General features: G+C 43.9%; 1 non-coding gene across 1 annotated transcript; it reads left to right on the forward strand.

Moving 5' to 3' along the window:
* The first annotated feature begins 13,839 nt into the window (after nt 1–13,839).
* Nucleotides 13,840–13,911, forward strand: trnap-agg (transfer RNA proline (anticodon AGG)). The gene has a single exon. It is a non-coding gene; the product is annotated as a tRNA-Pro (tRNA).
* The last annotated feature ends 3,531 nt before the right edge of the window (nt 13,912–17,442 follow it).

Consider the following 17,442-nt stretch of genomic DNA (forward strand, 5'->3'; position numbering starts at 1 on the left):
ACAGTAAAATGCATCACATACATATGACTCAGCATACAGACCATGTATTGTTTTATCTTATATCAGTAAGCATGGTTTAAAGTATATTATGTAATTAATCATTATTAAGGTGATTTTTCTAAAGAAACTAAACGATGTAATTTCACCTTTGTTACATGGGATAACGTAGCCCGAAGACTGCTATCATTCTTATATATGTCTGAACCTTTTCCTCTCTTCAACTTCCCTAACGGTACAGCTTTGTCACTGTGTTTGGCAAAAGGTAGATGGAGTCTGCCATCATGTGTTTACTTTCCCTCCCTACATCTGTGTGCAAAATAAACAAATTGGTAACTGATCATTTATGCTAAGCTGTTTCCGACTGTAGAGCTTATTAATTTTTATTGATTAATCTTTTTTATTTTTTTTTTTATTAATCAAATAGCTAATTTACTGATAATTCTAAAGGGTTTATGTGTGCACTCAATTAAGTAAGTAAGTATAATTTATTTACACCGATCAGCTATAACATTAAAACCACCTCCTTGTTTCTACACTCACTGTCCATTTTTTTAGCTCCACTTACCATATAGAATCACTTTGTAGTTCTACAATTACTAACTGTAGTCCATCTATTTCTCTGCATGCTTTGTTAGCCCCCTTTTATGCTGTTCTTCAATAGTCAGGACTCTCACAGGACCACCACAGAGCAGGTATTATTTAGGTGATGGATCATTTTCAGCACTGCAGTGACACTGACATGGTGGTGGTGTGTTAGTGTGTGTTGTGCTGGCATCAGACACAGCAGCGCTGCTGGGGTTTTTAAAAACCGTGTCCACTCACTGTCCACTCTATTAGACACTCATACCTAGTTGGTTCATCTTGTAGATTTAAAGTCAAAGATGGTCGCTCATCTATTGCTGCTGTTTGAGTTGGTCATCTTCTACACCTTCATCAGTGGTCACAGGACGCTGCCCATGGGGCACTGTTGGCTGGTTATTTTTGGTTGGTGGACTATTCTTAGTCCAGAAGTGACAGTAAGGTGTTTAAAACTCCATCAGCGCTGCTGTGTCTGATCTACTCATACCAGCGCAACACACACTAACGCACCACCACCATGTCAGTGTCACTGCAGTGCTGAGAATGATCCACCACCTAAATAATACCTGCTCTGTAGTGGTCCTGTGGGGGTCCTGACCGTTAAAGAACAGGGTGAAAGCAGGCTAGAAAAGTATGTAGAGAAACAGATGGACTACAATCAGCAATTGTAGAACTACAAAGTGCTTCTATATACAGGTCCTTCTCAAAAAATTAGCATATTGTGATAAAGTTCATTATTTTCCATAATGTAATGATAAAAATTAAACTTTCATATATTTTAGATTCATTGCACACCAACTGAAATATTTCAGGTCTTTTATTGTTTTAATACTGATGATTTTGGCATACAGCTCATGAAAACCCAAAATTATCTCAAAAAATCTCAAAAAATTAGCATATCATGAAAAGGTTCTCTAAACGAGCTATTAACCTAATCATCTGAATCAACGAATTAACTCTAAACACCTGCAAAAGATTCCTGAGGCTTTTAAAAACTCCCAGCCTGGTTCATTACTCAAAACTGCAATCATGGGTAAGACTGCCGACCTGACTGCTGTCCAGAAGGCCATCATTGACACCCTCAAGCAAGAGGGTAAGACACAGAAAGAAATTTCTGAACGAATAGGCTGTTCCCAAAGTGCTGTATCAAGGCACCTCAGTGGGAAGTCTGTGGGAAGGAAAAAGTGTGGCAGAAAACGCTGCACAACGAGAAGAGGTGACCGGACCCTGAGGAAGATTGTGGAGAAGGGCCGATTCCAGACCTTGGGGGACCTGCGGAAGCAGTGGACTGAGTCTGGAGTAGAAACATCCAGAGCCACCGTGCACAGGCGTGTGCAGGAAATGGGATACAGGTGCCGCATTCCCCAGGTCAAGCCACTTTTGAACCAAAAACAGCAGCACTGGACTGTTGCTCAGTGGTCCAAAGTACTGTTTTCGGATTAAAGCAAATTTTGCATGTCATTCGGAAATCAAGGTGCCAGAGTCTGGAGGAAGACTGGGGAGAAGGAAATGCCAAAATGCCTGAAGTCCAGTGTCAAGTACCCACAGTCAGTGATGGTCTGGGGTGCCATGTCAGCTGCTGGTGTTGGTCCACTGTGTTTTATCAAGGGCAGGGTCAATGCAGCTAGCTATCAGGAGATTTTGGAGCACTTCATGCTTCCATCTGCTGAAAAGCTTTATGGAGATGAAGATTTCATTTTTCAGCACGACCTGGCACCTGCTCACAGTGCCAAAACCACTGGTGAATGGTTTACTGACCATGGTATTACTGTGCTCAATTGGCCTGCCAACTCTCCTGACCTGAACCCCATAGAGAATCTGTGGGATATTGTGAAGAGAAAGTTGAGAGACACAAGACCCAACACTCTGGATGAGCTTAAGGCCGCTATCGAAGCATCCTGGGCCTCCATAACACCTCAGCAGTGCCACAGGCTGATTGCCTCCATGCCACGCCGCATTGAAGCAGTCATTTCTGCAAAAGGATTCCCGACCAAGTATTGAGTGCATAACTGAACATAATTATTTGAAGGTTGACTTTTTTTGTATTAAAAACACTTTTCTTTTATTGGTCGGATGAAATATGCTAATTTTTTGAGATAGGAATTTTGGGTTTTCATGAGCTGTATGCCAAAATCATCAGTATTAAAACAATAAAAGACCTGAAATATTTCAGTTGGTGTGCAATGAGTCTAAAATATATGAAAGTTTAATTTTTATCATTACATTATGGAAAATAATGAACTTTATCACAATATGCTAATTTTTTGAGAAGGACCTGTAGTAAGTGGAGCTGATAAAATTGACAGTGAGTGTAGAAACAAGGAGGTGGTTTTAATGTTATGGCTGATATAGCACTATATATACTGTAGATATAGCTGATATAGCACTTTTCACAGATATAAATCACAAAGTGCTTTTCAGAAACATAACATAACATATACACACACATCTACATACTTAAACACACAGCATAAAATACAATAAAAACACCTAATAAAATAAACAGCAGCAAAACCCTGTGCCAGGTGCATAATTCAAATGCCTGCTTGAAAAGATCTGTCTTTAGTTGTTTTTAAAAGAATCCACAGAATCAGCGGATCTTAAAAAGTTGGGTAGTGCGTTCCATAATTAAACATTTTATTCTTCTAGTTTAAGTAGACAACAGTCCAAGAACACAAATCTGCTAAAACCTGTTAGAACCAAAGTGTTTTTTTAATGGAAGTGTGGTAGTAAGTAAGTACAAGTCAGCTTAAGTGTTTAGTAAAGAGGTGAGTTTTTAATCGTTTTAGATAGCAAGAGACTCAGATGTTCGGACAGACAGAGGAAGTTCGTTCCACCATTTGGGTGCCAGTACAGAGAAGAGCCTTGATGCTTGTCTTCCTCTAGTCCTGGGTGGAGGCTCAAGTCGAGCGAGACTAGTGGCTCGGAGGTTGCGTGGTACAGAGCGGGGTTTGATTAGATTAGATTGTTTTAAGCTGACTGAATGAGCTGCAAGGGTTTAATAGTGGACATTGGATCACCTGCCTGTTATAAAGCAAGAGAGGGAGGACCCAAGATGCAGAGAAAAAGGTTTATTTTTATTTAATAAACAACAATAAACAATGTAAAATAAGCAATAAAGGAGAACAAAAAACAATTCGGGGAATCCCGAACACAGCCGCTGACGTCAGGCGCTGAAAAACAAAAACAGAAAACACAAAAGAAGAAATACGGAAAACGCGAGGCGCGAACCCTGGTCGCCCACTCGCTAGTCAATGTAACTAACACCACGCTTAAAAGGGGGCGCGAGAAATACGGGTTTCGAGGAACTCCAGTGGCTCTGTCACCAACGGGAGTTGCTGGGAAGTGGCCGACTTTAATCGGGAGACAAAAAGTGAAAAGCGATGCGCTGACTCAAACCGGGGTCGCTCCGGCGGTAAGCTAAGCTAATATACCTCGGCCTTTCGACCTACGAACCCCAACCGTTGTACAGCGCCTGGGAACCGGCTAGAGCTAGCAAAGGAACGGGCTGATGCGGTGCAGCCAAAAGCCATGAAACAGAACAAAAGGTGCAACGCCGGCAACCTGGCGACGCCCCCTTAAAAAGTGAGCTCGCAGGTGCCGGTCGTACGCACTAATCAGCTGGCCTCCTATTAGAGGCCACGCTGCTCTTTGTTCTGTAACGTCTGCGACGCTGAGAACTGGTGGTAAGTTCGTAAGACGCCGCAGACACCCTAACAGGACCCCCCTCTACGGACAGCTCCCGAGGTCCCAAGACCCGCAGACCGGTTCCTTCGGTACTCACGGATCAGTTCGGGGTCCAGGATACCCACGAACGTTCCTCGGGGCCGTAACCTTCCCAATCCACCAGGTATTGGGTGCTGCCCTGCACTCTCCTGCTATCCAGGAGGTGGCGAACCGTGAATGCAGGGGCACCCTGGATGATACGAGGGGCGGGAGGTTGTGGGGGGGGGTAAGGCTCCCCCGCTCGCGAACGGGCGAATTTGGAAGACATGAAAGGTTGGATGCTCCTTCATCCTGGGGGGCAGCTCCAACCTATATGTCACCGAGTTTATCCGTCTAACTACCTTGAACGGGCCAATGTACCTCTGCGCCAACTTGTGAGTGGTACCTTTGACGGGGAGATCCCTCGTCGATAAGAGGACGCGTTGGCCCGGCCGGAACGTTAGAGCCGGCTGCCGCCTATGGTCGGCATTGCGCTTCATGGAGCGCTGAGAGGCCAAAAGGGCCTGTCTCGCTTTCCGCCAGGCAGCGCGGCAGCGACGGATATGTTGCTACACAGTCGGCACCGCAACCTCCTGTTCCTGATCAGGAAACAGTGGAGGGGGATAACCGAACTGTGCCTCAAACGGTGACATACCCAATGGTGTATGTCCGTGGTGCAGGGTATTGTGAGCAAATTCGGCCCACAATAACTTATCCGCCCAAGTGGCTGGATTGCCTGCAGTTAGGCACCGAAGCATCTTGCCTAGATCTTGAATGACCCGCTCCGATTGCCCGTTGGACTCGGGATGATATCCCGAAGATAAGCTAGCTGTCGCGCCAAGAAGTTGGCAAAAGGCTCGCCAGCACTGGCTGATGAACTGCGGGCCCCGATCCGAAACAATGTCGGACAGGACCCCATGTGCTCTCACCACATGTTGCAGAACAGCCTGTGCCGTGGCCATGGCGGACGGGAGCTTGGGCATCGGAACGAAAAGGCAAGATTTGGTGAACCGGTCAACAATTACCAGTACCACCGTAAATCCCCTGGATTTTGGCAACCCTGTGACAAAGTCCAGCGCCAGGTGGGACCACGGTCTTGAGGGTACTGGCAATGGATGGAGGAGTCCACGAGGACGCTCTCTTGTGCTTTTGTTAGTTGCACAGACAGCGCAGGTTCGGACAAGGTCCTTGACCTGCCCCTCCATCCCCGGCCACCAAAACTTTCGGCGCAAGAACACCAGGGTCTTAGAGACTTCTGGGTGTGCCGCAAATGGGGACGCGTGAGCCCATTCAAACACCTGACGACGAACTGCAGATGGTACATACAGCCGGTCAGGTGGCCCTCCACCTGGGTCGGGCTCAACCGCATGAGCGTCCCAAACAGCCTTGAATATGCCCCATGTCACTGGGGCAGCAATTTGGCTCGGAGGGAGGATAGGACCAGGCTCAGTTTCCGGTCTGGTTGGTTCCCACTGCCTGGACATAGCATCATGCTTGGTGTTCTTCGACCCTGGCCTATAAGACAGGGTGAAGTGGAACCGACCGAAAAAAAGTGACCAACGAGCCTGACGGGAATTCATCCGCTTCGCTTGCTGGATAAACGACAGGTTCTTGTGGTCTGTCCAGACAAGGAAGGGGTGTTTCGCTCCCTCGAGCCAATGTCGCCACTCATCAAGCGCTAGCTTGATGGCCAAGAGCTCCTTATCTCCTACCGGGTAATTACGCTCGGCAGGAGTTAGACCTGCTAAATACCTCCTGTAGGTCATGGTACACGGGGGGTACCCGAGCCAAGTCAGGGGTCGCCTCTACGGACGATGATGGGGCCGATGACATGCTTGCTGGCAACAGGCAAGCATCGTGGCACCGCGTTCCCCAGGCAAAGATTGACCCGGTTTGCCAATCGATTTGGGGATTGTGCTTCTTCAACCATGAGTGCCCCAGTACCACTAAGAGCCGAGGAACCTGGGTCACTAAGAAGGTGACCCGCTCCTCATGACTCCCCAAACGCATCGTGAGAGGAAGCGTTTGATGCGTGATAGGACTCCCGGCCACCGCCCGGTCGTCCACAGCGTGAACAGCTATGGGGACTCGCAAAGGTTGGAGCTCAATCCCCAACCCGTGTACCAGATTGCGATCGATTACATTTTCCACCGCACCTGAATCGACACAGACCTGGAAATCAGTGGACCCAGAATCCCAGCGCAACGATGCGCTGAGAAAAAGGCCTTGCCCAGGGATGGTGGAATGGCTCGCCCCCGACTCCCTGCCACAAGAGCGGCCTACTCGTTTAACCGAGGGCGGGCTCTCGTGGCGGAGTCGGATGGACGTGGGACGGCCCCCCGGGTAGACCCCAGTTGCATGGGTTACAGGTCCTGATCTCCCGAAACGGCCCGGGGCTGACCTTGTGGCCGACAAAAGGGTTGGTGAGACCCCCGCTCCCGGTTACGTTGTCGGAGTCGGGTGTCGATTGAGGTAGCTAGGAGATAGAAGGCTTTGAGAGAAGTGGGAAGTTCTCGAGTAGCCAGCTCGTCTTTAATTCTTTCTCCTAGCCCGCGGTGGAAAATGGCAACTAATGCCCCCTCGTCCCAACCGCACTCAGCCGCCAGAGTACGGAACTCAATGACATAATCGGCGACTGAGCGCCCTCCCCAGGACAGTTCGAGCAAGCGCGGACCCGCCTCCCTTCCCCCTGTGGGATGAAAGAAGGTGTCCCTAAGGCCCCCCTGAAGGCGGACTCAGAAGCACACTCAGGAGCATTCTGTTCCCACAGGGCCGTAGCCCACTCCAAGGCCTTGCCGGTAAGCAAAGATATAATAAACGCTACCTTGGAGCGCTCGGAAGGGAAGCGGGACAGCTGTAGCTCGAACGTGAGGGAGCATTGTAGGAATAAGCCTCGACATTTCTTCGCCTCCCCTGAAAAACGCTCGGGGGCGAAATGGAGGTTTCCACTCCTACAGGAGGAACTGCAGGGGTAGGTGAAGCGGGAGGGGGACTGGGGCTACCAGATCCGGTCGCCAGAGTCGACAACAGCTGGGCGATGTCGGTCACCCGCTGTGTCAACTCTGACAGAGCCATCTCATGCCTCCCCAGTGCGACCCCCTGGTGACGAAGGACGTCAGCCATGGGAGGAGTCTCTGCTGGGTCCATCTTAATCGCACCTTTCTGTTATAAAGCAAGAGAGGGAGGACCCAAGATGCAGAGAAAAAGGTTTATTTTTATTTAATAAACAACAATAAACAATGTAAAATAAGCAATAAAGGAGAACGAAAAACAACTCGGGGAATCCCGAACGCCGCCGCTGACGTCAGGCGCTGAAAAACAAAAAAAGAAAACACAAAGAAAGAAATATGGAAAACGCGAGGCGCGAACCCTGGTCACCCACTCACTAGTCAATGTAACTAACACCTCGCTATGGCGAGACTGAAAACGGAAAGAGGCTCAGCGCTTAAAAGGGAGCGCAGCGCGAGCTGAATCTCGAGCAAAAGAACCACGAGACTAAAGGGGGCGCAAGAAATACGGGTTTCGAGGAACCCCAGTGGCTCTGTCACCAACGGGAGTTGCTGGGAAGTGGCCGACTTTAATCGGGAGACAAAAAGTGAAAAGCGATGGGCGGAATCGAACCGGGGTCACTCCGGCGGTAGCGCAGCTCTTCTAACTGTGAGCCAAGCGCGCCGTGATAAAACCCGAATCTCCGGAAGCGCTTAAAAAGACGCAGCGTTAGCAGCGCTAACGTTAGCCGGTAGCTAACCGGCGAGCGACGAAGACGCCGAGCAAAAGAAACGCAGCTCGTGAGCCGCACGGAGTCGCACCAGCCTTCTTTAACCAAAAGCTAAGCTAATATACCTCAGCCTTTCGACCTACGAACCCCAACAACTGTACAGCGCCTGAGAACCGGCTAGAGCTAGCAAAGGAACGGGCTGATGCGGTGCAGCCAAAAGCCGTGAAACAGAACAAAAGGTGCGACGCCGGCAACCTGGCGACGCCCCCTTAAAAAGTGAGCTCGCAGGTGCCGGTCGTACGCACTAATCAGCTGGCCTCCTATTAGAGGCCACGCTGCTCTTTGTTCTGTAACGTCTGCGACGCTGAGAACTGGTGGTAAGTTCGTCAGACGCCACAGACACCCTAACACTGCCAGTAGGGAGTTGCAGTAGTCCAACCGTGAGATTACAAGTGACTGCACAAGAATCTGAGTAGCTTCCGTGGAGAGAAATGGCCGAATCTTCCTGATGTTGTAGAGGAGGAACCGGCACGATCTCGTCATGTTGGCTACATGAAGAGAGAAGGTCAGCTGGTTATCCAGGACAACACCAAGGCTTCTTACCTTATCAGATGGTCTGATCTGGGAGTCATCAAGAGAGATGACAAGGTCCTGGGTTGGAGATTGATCTCCAGGAGTGAGTAACAGCTCTGTCTTGCTGGGATTAAGTTTTAGATGATGAGCTGACATCCACTGTGAGATATCTCTCAGACATGCTGAAATGCAAGCTGAGACTTGTGTGTCTGAAGGAGGAAATGACAGAATGAGCTGAGTGTCATCTGCATAAGAGTGGTAAGAAAAGCCATGGGAGGCTATGACCTTACCCAGAGAACGGGTGTAGATAGAGAAAACTTGGCCAAGTACAGAGCCCTGAGGAACACCGGTTGAAAGAGTGCATGGAGGTGATATGGATCCCCTCCATGACACTTGGCAGGAGCGCCCTTCGAGGTAGGAGGCCATCGATTGCCATGCTGAACCTGTTACTCCAAGGTTGGAGAGAGTGGACAAGAGAATGCTGTGATTCCCTGTGTCGAAGGCTGCAGAGAGGTCAAGAAGAATGAGGACAGATGACAGTTTGGCTGTTTTGGCTGCATGAAGCTTCTCAGTAACAGCTACAAGTGCTGTTTCTGTAGAATGCGCTGCCTTGAAGCCAGACTGGTACGGATCGTGGAGATCATTCTGAGTAAGAAAGGCAGATTTTTGATAGAAAAGAGAGGAGTGAGACAGGTCTGTAGTTAGTTAATGTTTGTGGTGTCTAGTGTAGGTTTCTTAAGAAGGGGAATGACCTGAGCCTTCTTAAAAGCAGTAGGGACAACACCTGATGTCAGGGAGTTGTTGATGATGGGTGTGATGAAGGGGATTAGGTCCTGTGAGATGTCTTTGAGGATAGGATAGTAGATGGAATAGGGTCAAGTGTGCATGTAGTGGGATTGCTGGATGAGAGGAGCTGTGCAAGCTGCAAGTGAGTGGGGTGAATCTGGTGAGTGTGTTGGTAGGTTGAGGGTCAGTTGAAAAGCACATTTTTATTTGTATTAGGGATGTTAATAATTAAGTGATTAATTACTTAATATAATTAAAATCATTAATTACATTTTGTTTAAATAGTTGAAACAAAGTCCAAGTGACTGATAATTATAATACAGGGGCATCCAAGCATCCAAGTATCGTCCCCTAAACTCAAAATCTTTTAAACTTGATGCCCCTCGTCGAGAAATGTGTACCCTTAAACTCAACATGTTCAGCTTTTCTTTTTAAAAAAAATATTTATTTAATTTTAAATTAACAATGAACAGCCGTTTTGTTCAGCGCTCGTCTTGAGCGGTGCAGTAAAACATCATCAAAGTGTGAATATGAGACGAATCTGCATTTGTGTGGAATAAGCATCAAATTCACTCTAAAAGTTCCACATGTATCTGTGTTTATCTGGATTCTAACACACTTATCGTAAAAAAAGCTTAATGTATTAAAATAACAAAATAGAAACACTAAATAATGGCACAGCCAGTGCAAAAGCTATTTTGTCACTTCTAATGTGAATGCACCTTTACTGAATGGAATACGGTATTCCAAGATCAAGCATCTCCACGATTAAGAAGCATAAGGAAACAATAAAGGAGTAAAGGTGAGGGTTTTATTGTATTTTTTATGGATTTTTAACTGTTTTTAATTGTATGTTAGTGTTTTATATTATATTTGTGTTATTTTCAGTGTATAAGTGTCAAAAACAACCCCATTATTTTACATTAGCCTAAATATATATGCAGTTCTACAGGGCCATGGAACACATTAACAGGTTTCCCGTACATCCTTATGGGAAAAAATAACTTGAAACTCAACACCTTTTAAACTCGACCCCTCTGCCAGAACCAACTGAGGTCGAGTTTCAAGGTAACACTGTACTTTCACTTATTATGTTTTGCTTAATACAGACTTCAGTCTGTGGTCAGTGTAGACTGATCAACCTCTTCATGATGCAGCATGTATTTACAATAGGAGTGTAACGGTGAGTGGGCTAGACGGACAGGAGGGGCGGACACAAACGCAGAGATGTGTAAACAACAGATTTAATATAACAAAAGACAGGACATACCACGCTAAGAGGACTAACAAAGCTAACAAGGCTAAACAAAGACTAAACAGGACTAAACAGACTAACAGGACTAAACAGATTAACAGGACTAAACAGACTAACAGGCTAAACAGACCAACAGGATTAAACAGACTAACAGGACTAAACAGACTGGACAGGACTAAACAGACTAACAGGCTAAACAGACTAACAGGATTAAACAGACTAACAGGACTAAACAGATTAACAGGACTAAACAGACCAACAGGATTAAACAGACTAACAGGACTAAACAGACTGGACAGGACTAAACAGACTAACAGGCTAAACAGACTAACAGGATTAAACAGACTAACAGGACTAAACAGATTAACAGGACTAAACAGACTAACAGGCTAAACAGACCAACAGGATTAAACAGACTAACAGGACTAAACAGACTGGACAGGACTAAACAGACTAACAGGCTAAACAGACTAACAGGATTAAGGACTAAACAGACTAAACAGAACTAAACAGACTAAACAGGCTAACGGACAGGCTAATACACACAGGCTAACAAACAAGGACTAAGCTAACAGACAGGGGCTGAACAGTGACTAAACTAAACAGGCTAACAAAGCTACACAGGCTAAACAGACTAAACAGGTTAAACAGAGCAGACAGAGCAAACAGGGCAAACAGAGCAAACAGGGCAAACAGAGCAACCAGAGCAAACAGACAGAGTGACCAGGAGCAAACAGACAGAGTGACCAGGAGCAAACAGACAGACAGAGTGACCAGGAGCAAACAGACAGAGTGACCAGGAGCAAACAGACAGACAGAGTGACCAGGAGCAAACAGACAGAGTGACCAGGAGCAAACAGACAGAGTGACCAGGAGCAAACAGACTGAGTTACTCTGAAATAATCTCCAACCAGCCTTTCCCTGAGCCTCTCCTAAATAGTAGCAGCTGGGGCTAATTAAACTTTGCTGACTTTGGTGGATATACCTGAAAATGATACACTTACCTGTTACCAGTTACTCTGCTTATTGTGGAATTTATTAATACAATGTCACTCAAATATTTATGAAATTTTTCACAGTGATTTTGCTTTTGTCCCATCTTTATTATAGTGTTGCAGGCACTAAAATCAACATTTGTTAATATTCATACAATTTAATCAACCAATGAGAGTCATTTCTTTGCACCTTTGTCATTTAAATAAAGGTTCATCACCAAATCACAGATTCTTGTTTTGTTACATTTTACAAAATGTCCCAACTTTTATAGAAATGGAGCTTGTATTATAACATTTTAATTACAATTTTTTAATTCATCCTATCTTAATTTGAATATACCATATGGTTATTTTCATACAACCCCAAATCAGAAGAAGTTGGGACAGCATGGAAAATGCAAATACATTTACTTTGACTTTTATTTTGTTACAGACAGGATGAACCTGAGATATTTCATGTTTTATCTGCTCAACTTCATATTATTTATTAATAAACATCCATGTCACAGAGAGCAGGTGCTGTTTGTAATGTATTGTGTGTTTGTGTGGTTAACTGATAACAAGTAAAAAGAAAAAAACAAACTTTGATCTTCTGAATTTTGGGGAAACTTCAAATAACAAGTTTTTGTACAGCATCTCAATAGTTTTGTATCAGTGGGCTGCTTGAAGAGCACAGTGATAGAGAGCAGAATCTGAGAGCTTTAGATTGTTAATAACAAGTACAGTAGATGTATCGCCTGTGTTGGACTTTAAGCGAGAGTCAGTAGGATTGTGCTCATAACCACTACGTGATTTGGCACCTTTATACAGTAAATACTGTGGTGCGCTGTTAGGATTTTGTTTGTACCAGTAAAGATAAATGTTGCTGCTGCTGGACTGATATGAACATTGTAGAGTAACAGTCTCTGTTTCTTTTGCAACAATGTTGTCCTCTACTGGTCTAATTTCATCTGCAAAACCACCTGTTGTAAAGAGAGAAAAATAAAAAGAAATAATGTGAAATTCATTTCAATAATTTACATTGCAAACACAATGTAATAAATGTATAACTTTTTTTTTATTAATAAATAGATGTTTAATATTACCTGATGCTACAGTGAGAATCAGTGTTATGTATCATGAAATAAGTTGCCTGGTCGAGACATTTCTGAACACAGCTCTGTGAGCACTCTAATAGTCTAGTAGTGCTGAATGAAACTTATCACATACGTCTCTAGGAAGCCACACACAGGAAGTGCAGGAGCTACAGCACAACTACACACATCCACAATCTCAGTATCAGTTGTTTACTAAGACACTGTTGAAGACTTTTGCAGTTAGTTGGCTGAGTGAGTCAGTATTTGACAAAAAATATATTAAATATATCAAAACTCTTTCTTCACATTTGGCTTTTAACTTAGTTTAATAACAGTGGAAATTTAAATACGTTCATAACATTTTTAATGGTGTCACAAAGAAGCTTTACAGAGACCCCAACTTAGCAAACCCAATTACATAATGATTAGTGATAATTAATTAACAACTATAAACAGGGATTAGAAACAACCAAAATGAGCTCAAGTAACTAGGAATCATAATGACTAGTATTTACCAGCATTTATAAAAGCGCTCTAAACATGAGCTCTTGTAAGCTTTCAGCAACAAAATACTGAAACAAAAGTCAAACAGTGGCTGTATGACTTGCTGGTTTATTAGCAAAATTAGCGAAAATCAGGGCAAAAATCGTGTAGCGTGATCTAGGCATAACCAGCTCAACCAGACAACATAGATTTGAAGGTCAGTCACACAGATCAAAGTAACACAAAGGCTCTTGTTCCCACTGGCTCGTTGTTACAAAATCCAAACAGCAAGGAGCATGAAGTCAACACGACAAGATAAAATATCATGGTAATGTAAATGTTGCAAAATCTTTTGTATAACTAACCGATTAAAGACAGCATCACAACGTTTGTATTGTACAGTTTGGGTGGATAAACATGATATATAACGTAAACAGTGTGAAGCATAAAGTCAGTGGGACTGCACACAGCTCCTGTCAAATGCTTCCAAGTCTTTTAATTTGACAAAGCGAGTCTTTAATGACACCTCATGCTTAAACTGTTAGAAATTCTTTAATGAAGCTCTGCATTGAATTTTGTTTTGTCATGAATACACTTACCAGTGCAACCAGTCAACATGGTTTTGACGCTAAGCCCCGGAGGTTAAAGAAATTCCTTGGCATCCAGGCTGGCTCGTTGGTCTAGGGGTATGATTCTCGCTTAGGGTGCGAGAGGTCCCGGATTTAAATCCCGGACGAGCCCTTATTTACCCACGTCCTATTTCATAGACCAGGACCAAACACTCTAATCAACTCAGGATAATGTTCCACAAAATGGTGTTTTGGCTGCAATTGAAAATTAGCTTGCAGCAATTCTCTGTGCTCTGACAATTTACTTTCCAAGAAATGAACAGACTCCTCAGTGTGTCTTGGTGCTACAGACAGTTCCACAATATCTTTGAGAACCATTAGAATTTCCCAGGCATTGTCTCCTTCTGGGACACTGTGACCAATGAGAAGTGGAAGTAGCCTAGGTAGGGTCCAATTTTCATGGCCATTTCCACCAACTGTCCCTTTGCTAGAAAAGTTTTTGGCACTTTGCTGAGGCTGGTCAGTTTTGTCAGTGAATGAATATGCAAATGACTTTATTGCCTGGTTAAGGAAATCTAAATTGAAATACTTATTGCAGGCTCTAGCCTCACGTCCTACACATATTTATTGTGATTTTCTATAGTGCGAGGATCAAAGTCTCTGGTATTCACCTCTCTGTGCTAAACTTCACTTCTTGTTGTCATACAGAACCTGCAGAATCACTGTTCTGTGAAGCTTTCTTAAAATCCTGCAAGAGAGTGAGCTCCTAAGCTATCAGCTGAAACATGCAAAACTGTGACCCTAACACTTTTCCCTAAAGGCTCAACATATACACCATACTGCTCTAATGAAACAAGGTCTTTGATAAGTGGTTGCAAAACGCTTGCATAGCCATGTTCATCATTTCCCTTGAAATTTGAACCATCATTGTAAGAATGGTATTCATACTGATAGGACATTGTCCAGAACATCTTGCTTGTTTTACAACTTCTGCAGTATTGACTGGACTGCTACATACTCAACAGATTTCTTGCCCTTATCAACCACATATTCCACTGGCATTACTAACGGAAACTCTCTCAACACATATAATGCTCATCTTTTTGAGGTAGATAAAGGACCATTTGTGCCACAGAATTTCAAAAGGGCATTGCTCTCTGATACTGTGTTTACCACAGCTTTTATGAGTGAATCATTTATACTGTCACAGTACCTTGTGAGAATACCCTTAACTGAGTCATGTACTAAGGGCTGTGACAACTGATGTATTTGATTAAGCTGTTGAAGTCCAGTCCAGGCCAGTCCAGTACCCGTATCCTCTTCTTCCACAGCCATGACAGACCCTGGCTTTTGGACTTGTTGCTGATTACAGTCTGGATGGTCCTTTCCATTTTGGTCCGGAGACTTAGAATGCTGATTTATCTGTCCACACTACACGTTTCCACTGTGTAATGGTCCATCCTAGATGCCTCTGAGCCCAGATAAGTCCATGCCGCTTCTGGACATGGTTAACATAAAGCTTCTTTTTTGCACAGTAAAAGTGTTTTGTACATGTAACTGTATTGTAGTGCTTGACAAAGGTTTGCCAAAGTAATCCCTGACCCATGTGGTTATATGGTTCAGCTTAAGCTTGCACCCTTGGCCTTTCTGCACTGAAATTTCTCCTGATTCCTTGAAGTCAAGTCAATTTTATTTATATAGCGCTTTTTACAATAGACATTGTCTCAAAGCAACTTTACAAAATCCAGGACCAACAGATACAAAAACCCCTGTTGAGCAAGCCGAGGGCGACTGTGGCAAGGAAAAACTCCCTGAAAATTACAGGAAGAAACCTTGAGAGGAACCAGACTCAGCAGGGCCCATCCTTCTTGGGTGGCCTGGAGGAAACTTTAAATAAATACACGATTTACACAAATCATACAAACACAGAATTAAATGATCTAAAAGTCATAACTGGTAATAAATAGATAAATAAACAAATAAATAATAATAGATTTGTTATCCGCTCTAGTCTTCAATAAAGTCTGTAGTGATTTCTTGTCGTTCTTGGTGCAAATTACTCCAGACCCGTCACATCTGACAGGAGCAGCATTGTTGTCACGGCAGTCTCGACTTTAATCCTTAACCTCGGCTGGTAAACAGGTTCCCATCAGAATGCCCTTGGACAGGTCTAGCCCAGGTCTCAGTCTCGACTTTAATCCTTAACCTCGGCGGGTAAACAGGTTCCCGTCAGAATGCCCTTGGAGTAAAACTTCAAAGAATGTAGTTAATAATGTACAATGCTAGTTGAGTAAAACAGTTTTACAGAGAGTTTTAGACTCCGGCAGCCCTAATTATTACAGCATAACTAAAAGGGAGAGCGAGCAGGTAACAAGGTCATGAAGGCTTTCACAGGACATCAGCGCCCACCTCTCCTACCCAAACCTGAGTGATCGGACAAGAGAGGCAGAACGACAGCAACCCAACATCCCTGATCACCACAAGTTTATATGACCAAGAACCCTCAAGCTCTGCACCTTTGTCTATACTAATCAAACGCCTGAGAAAATAAATATGTTTTCAGTCTAGACTTAAACATTGAGACTGTGTCCGAATCCCGAATAGAGGCAGGAAGATTATTCCAAAGTTGTGGAGCTTTGTAAGAAAATGCTCTTCCACCAGCTGTGGTCTTTTTAATTTTAGGAACTATAAGTAATCCTGCATCTTGTGAACGAAGTGGACGCGCTGGGTTGTAGTGATTAATAAGCTCACTCAGATACTGTGGAGCCAGACTATGTAGCGCTTTATAGGTTAGTAAAAGTATTTTGTAATCAATGCGGAATTTAACTGGCAGCCAGTGTAGAGATGATAGAACAGGAGTTATATGGTCAAATTTTTTAGTTCTAGTTAGCACTCGAGCTGCTGCATTTTGAACTAACTGGAGTTTGTTTATGGATCTACCAGAGCATCCAGTTAGAAGAGCATTACAATAATCTAACCGAGAAGTTATAAACGCATGGATCAGTTTTTCGGCGTCGTTAACAGATAGTATATTTCTTATTTTAGAAATATTACGCAAATGATAGAAAGCAACTCTAGTAATATTATTAACGTGTGTATCAAAGGAGAGATCTGAATCTAGTGTGACACCTAAGTTTTTTACATCTGGGCTGGGTGTAACAGAGAAAGTGTTTAGGTTTAGCACCAGAGAGTGCTAAACCTAAACAGAGGTTTTAAACCAAGAGAGTGCGAGTCCTTTAACACCTACTGTATTTTCTAGCCTCTCCAGTAAAATGTTATGATCGACCGTATCAAATGCTGCACTAAGATCTAATAGAACAAGAAAAGAGACACATCCATTATCAGAAGACATTAACAACTCGTTAACTACTCTAATTAATGCGGTTTCGGTACTATGATTTTTCATGAATACAATTTTCATTCAAGTAAGAGCATAACTGTTTGGAAACGACTTTTTCTAATATTTTAGAGACAAAAGGAAGGTTTGAAATTGGTCTATAATTAGCTAGAACATATGGATCAAGATTAGGTTTTTTAATCAGTGGTTTAATAACGGCACTTTTAAACAATTTAGGTATGTACCCAAGGCTAAGGGATGCATTGATTAATGTAAGCAGGGGCTCTACTATAGCTGGGAGTAAATCTTTAAGTAAACGAGTTGGAACAGGATCGAGTATACACGATGATGACTTCGATGATTTAA

The sequence above is a fragment of the Trichomycterus rosablanca genome, chromosome 4 (genome assembly GCF_030014385.1).
Source record: "Trichomycterus rosablanca isolate fTriRos1 chromosome 4, fTriRos1.hap1, whole genome shotgun sequence".
Lineage (NCBI taxonomy): Eukaryota > Metazoa > Chordata > Actinopteri > Siluriformes > Trichomycteridae > Trichomycterus > Trichomycterus rosablanca.